This window comes from Staurois parvus, unplaced genomic scaffold, assembly GCF_062004578.1.
Source record: "Staurois parvus isolate SC_StPar_1 unplaced genomic scaffold, SC_StPar_1.0 ptg000207l, whole genome shotgun sequence".
NCBI lineage: Eukaryota > Metazoa > Chordata > Amphibia > Anura > Ranidae > Staurois > Staurois parvus.
Genome location: NW_028318003.1, coordinates 6039976 through 6046813, shown reverse-complemented (window position 1 = coordinate 6046813; position 6838 = coordinate 6039976).

The window sequence follows — 6838 nt, the reverse complement described above, 5'->3', positions numbered from 1 at the left end:
CGTTCTTGTCTCCGTTGCCACAGCTGGAGCTTTATATCAGATTATTTTCCTTCATCTTATTGCTTTTCTTTACCTCCTGCAGCTTGCCATTATAGAATAGTCACAATGGGCCCAGGCCTGATGAAGCATGGGCATATGAAACACTGGACTTGTAGCTCTTGCCTGCTGAACAAGTGATATTCCTACTTTGGTAACAGCACATAAATGAAACTACTCATGAGATATGAAATGTTTGGTATTGTTATTTGGTTTCAGATTGTTTGTTCTTTGATTTGACCTAAAAAAAAATGCAGAGTAGAAGTGAAAGGAAATCTCAGTGGGGACAGATAACAATGATACAAACCTAACAAAGGTTCTAACCATTCCTCACTTTATCCACCACTATATAAATATTGTGGCAATGCTTCACGTATAGCGGTATTAAGCCTCCAAACCACAAATGTAATATATTGCAGCTTGCCAATGTGTGGTGGCTTACCAAAGAAGTGGTGGCTGTATTCATTTTCTTTTCTTAGCCCTTTTTTCCCCTCTGTTTTCACCTGGTGATCTGACCACTCTGGATGAAGGAGCACAGGGGTACCTTTGGACAGCAGAATTGTCAGTCTGGGGGGAGGGGGTTGTTAGATGTACTAGCAGATTTAAATACACTAACAAAGTGCAGTGTGAGCTGGAGTCTGGCCTCAGTTTCTCAAGCAGTTATAACAACATTTTTTTTCTTTTGGGATAAAGGTTTCACATGAGTAAGTAAAAGCTGATCAGTGTAGGCATTCCTGTTGGTAATAAATGGTTTGTCTCAACACTAACTTATACATTCTGCTGGAGAGCTTGTTCGGTTGAAAAACACAGACATACTGACCAGATATTAATGGAAAGAAAGCCTAAAAGAAAATGAATGCATACATCACATTTAAGAATTGGTAAGTTGCAATATAAAAATGTTTGCTTTTTTGGTTTAATACTGCTTTAATAAACGGATAAGAAACATACACAGCATAAAATAGATCAGTGTATATTGAAATGTATGACAGACTAATCTCCCTTCTTTTACAATAGCACTTTCCAAATAGGTCCCTAGTGTCACTTACTTTGGATAGATGTGTTTTTTCCTTCCTTCCTAAATTAGGGTGAAAAGACCCCTCTTATTTCTAGGGAAATGTTAAAATTTAACCACTTGCTTACCGGGCATTTTTACCCCCTTCATGCCCAGCCCAATTTTCAGCTTTCAGCGCTGTCGCAATTTGAATGACAATTGTGCTGTCATGCAACATGGTACCCATATGAAATTTTTGTCTTTTTTTCACACAAATAGAGCTTTCTTTTGGTGGTGTTTAATCACCACTGGGTGTTTTATTTTTTGCACTATAAAAAAAAGCAAAAATGTGAAAAAAAAGTTTCTTTGTTTCTATGATAACATTTTGCAAACAGGTAACTTTTATCCTTCACTGATGTGCGTTGATGAGACTGACAGGCAGCACTGATGGACACTGATGAGGTGGCATGGATAGGCAGCACTGATAGGCTGCACTGATGAGGCAGCATGGATGGACGCAACTGCTGGACAGCATTGATGGGTGGCACTGATGGGTACTGGTGGGAGGCACTGCTGGGCACTTGTGGGTGGCATTGCAGGGCACTGATCATCAGGGCACTGATCATTTGTGCCCTGATGATCAGTGCTGATCTGCTCTGTGACAGCTGCCGGTCATCGGCAGTACTTTCTTCACACTGTGCCAGTGTGAGGAAAGTGCTGCCGATAACTGGCAACTGTATTTACTCCGTGATCTGCTGTGTCATTGGATACAGCTGATCATGTGGTAAAAGGCCTCTGTGATTGGCCTTTTACCTCATCATGTGATCAGCTGTGTTCGTAAGACACAGCAATCACGGAGATCGCTGGGTGCGCGCCGCTGGGGGTGCATGGGAGGGCACGTTCTTGGAGGTCGTCATATGACACCCTTCCAGAACTGGATAACTGTGCTTTAGCCGTAATTCGGCTATAGCGCAGTTAGCAAGTTATTAAAGATAAACAGTGTCCACGTTTGTGCTCCTGTTTTAAAAATATCGTATCTGGGAAGAGTGGTGACTCCACAGGGATTCACAATGTAGCACAGGATTTTATTGGTTTTGAATCAACTTATCCCTGGTACACACAAGGAGAAAATGCATTCAGAGCAATCGTCTGATAAACTATTTGTTAGTACACAGCTTTTGAGAACCGATCACAATTGTTCATGTGAAATTATCCGAAGAGACAAGCACAACAATTTTTCTTTTAAGATAACAGAATGATTTTCATGTAATTAGTATAGTATTTGTACAAAAAAAATTGAGTGACCAAGACCATGCATGCTCAGAAACGAAAGAATACATTTCAAAATTCAAAACATTATATCACTTCCAAAGTTGTATTCTGTCTTACGAGAATTTTCGTAACTTTAGTAACCTAGTAACTAGCATGAAAAAAAAGAAAAACAGATGATCATTCGTCTGATATTCTCAACATGTGTACTAGGCATTAGTATGAAGAGCACTGAAGTGCAAACCTTTTTATTAGCACCTCTATAGAACTACCTGAAATCTGGGGCAAAATAAATACCTGTAAGTATTACACTTACATATTACTATCATGCATGCTCTTAGAACAATAAACTATATCTGATGCTATATCCAAGAACTTCAGGCAACAACAAAATCTACAGATAAAATACGTATATGGCAGCAGTTCTGGGAAAAGGTCCACTTGCATGTGAAGATGCCAAAATGGACACCACTAAGACAGCACAATGGCTGGTGCCATTGTGTCATCCCTCTCCAAGTCTGAACTCTGCTTTACAGGGTATCATATGTACTCTCCAGTGTTTCAGGAAATGGACAGCCAAAGGGAAGCCAAGGGGACCAGGACAGAGGCAACCAAAAGAAAATGCTTCAGGGGTGCAGCCCTCCTCAGACGGGGAGATCAGCCACTAGATAAAGAGTAAACAGGTGGCGCACACACCTAGTGCATTATCCAAGGTTTATTCAAAGGTATAAAAGACAAAAACATACTCGCAGTATGTTTATGTCTTTTATACCTTTGTGTGTGCGCCACCTGTTTACTCTTTATCTGCTTTACAGGGATTGCAAGAGGCTCCTACTATGTCATATTCAGATACTTGCTATTTTTGCATTCAAAATATATATTTGCTGATGCATTCATGAATACCTAGCTAGCATTCATTTGTGTCTTTTTTATCAGTTCAGCTTTAAATATGCCACCATTAATGTTATGTTGCACCCACTCTCTGCTTCCAGTTGTGCCAGTTCTGTATAGATCCTAAAGCTGACTATACCCAGACCACATTCCTGTCCCTGATGGCTGGCTGCTACCAGAATTCCCTCAATTGAAAAAATCAAAGAGGCCAGGCACAAGATTGTCAATCGAACATTGGCTACATTGAATCAGGTGATGTTTATATATTTTGACAGGCGGAAAAGCTGGTTGTCAAAATGCAATAGCCACAGTGGGAGATTTGTCCATCTTCCAGTTGTGCACTGGCACAACTGGAAGCAGAGAGTGGAGGAAGGAATTGGTAAGATTTTTTCCCATTCAGACTGAAGAATCTGCAGGGGTTGGACCAAATATGTAAACACTGCATAATTTGCAGGTGTGAAAGTGACAAGGTGTTTCGCATTGAAAGCAGAAGTGATGTAACATTCTTATGCTCCCGCTGAGTGATAAGACACCTAGCTAACAGGTGGGAAGCTTCACTTTCGTCATTCGCTGCTTGCACTGCTAGTAATATGTCATGTCAGATATGACGGCATATACCGTTCCCAGGAAAAAGTCGTCTAATAAGCATAAACGCGGTCAACATGGTCAACTGACCAAATGAGACGAAAGGACATTGCGCAGGATTATGACCCAGAATAAGTAAACAACTGCTGCAAAAGTAACTGTAATTTGGTCAGATGAATTGTGCTTCACATTGTTCCCAACCACTAAACCTGCTTATGTGTGGCCAACATCGCCCAAAATTTACAACCAGGGTTGTCTTGTCCCAACTGTAAAGCATGGTGGCGGCACAATCATGGTTTTGGCAGCCATATATTGGTATTCTGCAGGCCCCATCACCACCTTGAAATGTAGAGTCACTGCCAGCGACTATGTACAAATTTTGTATCACATGGTGTAGACATTGTTTCCCGAAGACAGCACTGATTAGAAAGACAATAATGTTCTGATTCAAACAGATATTGTTGCCAAATCGTGGTTTGATGAGCATGCAGGCAAAGTCTTGCACCTTGCCTGGGTACTGTAGTTGCCGGACCTCAATATCATGGTCACTATGGTCAATTTTGGAGAACAATGTTTGGGCTTGTTTTCTGCCTCTGACATCTCTGCGAGAACTGACATTATTTTTGTAAAAAGAGTGGTATCAGATTCCATTATCCACCTTCCAAGACTTATATTTGGCAATTCCCAGGAGAATTCAGGCCGTCTTGCATGCCAAACACCATATTAGGTAACGGTTTTCTTTCTTTTACCTGGTGTTTTGATATGTGTATTGTTCCAGTTTTAGTTCCTATTCCCTCTATTATCCTTGCTGTAGTGCATTTATGTGTCTTTGTAAATTGTACACCCTCGTTCTATCTAAAGGGAAATGTGTGCTGGAATGCTGGAGCTAATGTAAACAGAATTGTGTAGTATGCTCTTAGAGTGTGGAAGTTGTTGCTATTTCTACATATGCAATAAATGTTAAGAAATGTATGGCGCCTCTAAGAATAGTGTTAGTTTACAAGTATTTAATTGTTACTGTGTCTGTTTTTGGCCTGCATTTGTTATACATACATTGTACAGTACACAATATATGGAAGAGGGGGAAGCACAGCATAAGATGGGGCCATGTTTAAGAGATCGGTTCCAAAAAAAATCTGGAAGCAATGCAGACAATTATATTCAAATCAGTTTTTTTTATTAGGAGGCAAACAAGAAAAACAGTGTCCAGTAAATGTCGTGTCTAATAATACTGAAAATATATATAAATAAACTGCAATGCTAAAGCATCACAATTCATCAAATGAACAAAAAAAGTGCAAACAGCATGTGTTAAAATAGTTCACATCAAGAAAGAAACTATATATATATATATATATATATATATATATATATATATATATATATATATATATATAGTCCAATAATCAGAAAGCCATATAAAGAGTCCACCAACAATGTGTATACGTAAGATGAAGAACCTTCACAACTTGTAGTGATATAGTGATATACACCTTGTGCTGAAAGAAAAGAAGACTGGGTGACATCACTCCAAATATGTGCCCAAGCTAGCAGAATATTACAGCTCCTTACCAGAAAATGTTGACCTCTATACTACGGATGTTCAATCAGAGCTCAAGAAGTTAAGGTCTAACTTCTACCTGCTAGCTTCCTCCGCCAGGGCGTATATGGAATAGAACACCGGCATTGCTCAAAAATAAGATCTTGAGAAAGCTCTCAAAGTGTAAAACAGAGGGTAAAGTAATTAAATCTCACTTTCACATGTGATAGGAGGACTTTCAGGTGCAGGTTGAGGTTTTGTTAGGAAGCCATTGCTGAAATCCAAAATAAGAAATGGAGACTTTTCTGGGCCATCAAACTCCACCGGTTGACTACTGAGGACTGTATCACTGTGTTGTGTAACCAGCATACACTGAACACACACTTTGAATTTTGCAGCCAATGATATCACCGAGTGCTTAGACCTGAGTTCACTGTATGTGTGGCTGTGATTATTCTTAGATCAGCTGAGTGGAGTCATCCAGATATCATATCTACAGTCATGGCTACAAATCTTAGCACCCCTGCATTTCTGTCAGATAATGCACCACATTGCCCAGAAAATTGTTGCAATTACAAATGTTTAGCCATTCTCATGTTTATTTCTTTTATTTGTATTAGTATGGCACAAAAAAGTGGAGAAACAAAAAGCCAAATCTAACACATTCCACACAAAACCCCAAAAATGGACTGGAGAAAATGATTGGCACCCTCAATTTAACCGCTTGCCCTCCTGAGGATTTACCCGCCTTCATGACCAGGCCATTTTTTTGTGTTACGGCACTGCATTACTTTAATTGACAATTGCGCTGTCATGCAATGCTGCACCCAGATGAAATTTACGTCCTTTTTTTCCCACGAATTGAGCTTTCTTTCAGTGGTATTTGTTCACCTGTGTGTTTTTCTATTTTTTGCGCTATAAGCATATGAGAAAAAAACAATATTTTGGACTTTTTGCTATTAAACATGTCCAGTAAAAAGACTTAAAAAATCAAATTTCATAATAAATTTAGGCCAAATGTATTCTGTGACATGTCTTTGCTAACAAAAATCACATTATATTTAAATTAATTGGTTTCTGTGAAAGATATAGCGTTTACAAATGGCGGTATAGATAATGTTTTTTTTTTTCTACTAGTAATCAGCAATCAGTGACTTTTAGTGGGACAGCGGTGGACATTCTGACACTGGGGGGAACTAACTTGGTGTCACTGACACCCCAGTGACACCAATACAGTGATCAGTGCTAAAAAAAAAAAGCACTGACACTGTACTAAAAGCACTGGGCAGGAAGGGGTTAATGTGAAGGGTGATCAAAGGGTTAACTGTGTGCTGGGAGTGTTTTACTAGGGGCGGGGGGGTGTTCTTCACTGTAAGCGCACTGATCGGTATGGCTGTACTGTGCACAGCCATCCCGAGCACTGTGCTCAAGCTAACAGGGAGGAAGATTGTTTGTAAACGAAACAATCTTCCTCCCCATCGGAGATGCTCGGTAATCACCGGGCACCGGCGGGTACTTACCGG